This window comes from Propithecus coquereli, unplaced genomic scaffold (assembly GCF_000956105.1).
Source record: "Propithecus coquereli isolate 6110/MARCELLA unplaced genomic scaffold, Pcoq_1.0 Scaffold128, whole genome shotgun sequence".
Classification (NCBI taxonomy): domain Eukaryota; kingdom Metazoa; phylum Chordata; class Mammalia; order Primates; family Indriidae; genus Propithecus; species Propithecus coquereli.
Window position 1 is genome coordinate 3,101,210 of NW_012136969.1, and position 1,591 is coordinate 3,102,800.

Consider the following 1,591-nt stretch of genomic DNA (forward strand, 5'->3'; position numbering starts at 1 on the left):
TATTTTTTTCATAGCCCTCAGTTTCATCCTCAAACTCCAAATGTTTTCCATTCCATACCTGCTCCCTAAGCCCCATTACAGCTCAAGGCTGACATCTAGTGGATATTTTCCTAATTTTTTATGCACTGGCAGTTGAGAACCTATCAGCTCTTGCTTAGGAATAGAGGGAGAGTTTAACAGACAATCACAAACGGGATGACAGAACAATTATAATTTTATTAGTAGAAGATTACAGTGGATTTGCCTCCTTGTTCTTCTTTGGCTCATATTCAGGTGACTTTGCATTTCTCTAGCATATACTCGTTAGAACTGGTGGATTCAGCTGCCAGAAGACTAGGAAGTCAGAATCACGTGCTGGTAAGGAGACTAAGTCAGAATCAGGTGGGATCAACCAGGATAAAGTACCCTGGTTCCAGGGGTTGCCCTCAAAATGTGGTTTGTTGTATGATGTCTATGGGTGCGTGTGCTCCAACCTGGGCTTTTGTCAGGTTGGCATCAATTTACAAAGGGAGTCTGATGAGTAGGGCATGGTGGAAGGAAGTTCAAGGCAGTGTGGAAATACTGAGTCACGTGAGGTTGGCTGTTGCCTACACTTAGGAGGGGTATTTCAGTGTAACCATCAAGAACTTGAGCTTTATAATTGGATATCTGGCTTCATGTCTGCCATTTCTAACTGTGAGGACTTGGGCGAATTACACTCTCTGAATCACAGTTTCTAAATAGTACGCCTTAAAGATGTTATATTAAGTCAGGTAACTTATGCAAAGACTTAGCACGCTAGCATGTAATAAGCAGCCAGTAATAGCTAGATGTCACTGTTGAGAGGGACCAGAAGTAGTGTTTAGAGATAGAGGAGCAGGGTATTATAGTAATACCTACATTTAAAAATTTTGTTTTGTCCCCATCATTTAAAATGAGCAGAATTTAGCTTTAAGCTCTTTTGTATATCTGTATGCTCCACTTTATCTGCATTGATTGTGGGTAGTTGAATATTCTGTTTGCGATATATCATTTATACTACATAGAGATTAAAACTATTCAATGGCTTTCATAACTTTTAGGAAGAAAAAGACCCAAATAGTAGGTCTGCAGGATCTGGCTCCTGCCTGCCTCTTCATCCTTGTTTCTTATTATTCTTCCCCCTCAGTTTCTGCATTCCAGACACGCTGACCACTCAGGTCCTCCAGTGCCTTGTCCCACCTGTCTCAAGACCTTTGCCTAGGCAGTTCCCTTTACCTGTCCACACCTCTCCCACTCCCCCAGCCCTAATAGCCAAGCACACACCTTGTTAACTCTGCTCCTCTTTTAGATTCCAGTTCAAAAGATACTTCTTTAGGAAAGCTTTCCTGCTGCCCTCCACTCCCTGATGGGACAAGCCTCCTCTGTTATATATCCTCGGAACACCTATAGCTTAAAAGCATGTATTGGGTGGTTATTCACTCCCAACTAGACCATAAGCATCTTGAGCACTTGGACTGTGTTTGGCCCATTGCTCTGTCCCTGCCAGAGTGCCTCAGATTTTTTTTGAATGGTAAAGAGAGTAGTCTGAAAAGGGAGGGATCTTACTTGAAAATTAAAATGTAGAAATAGG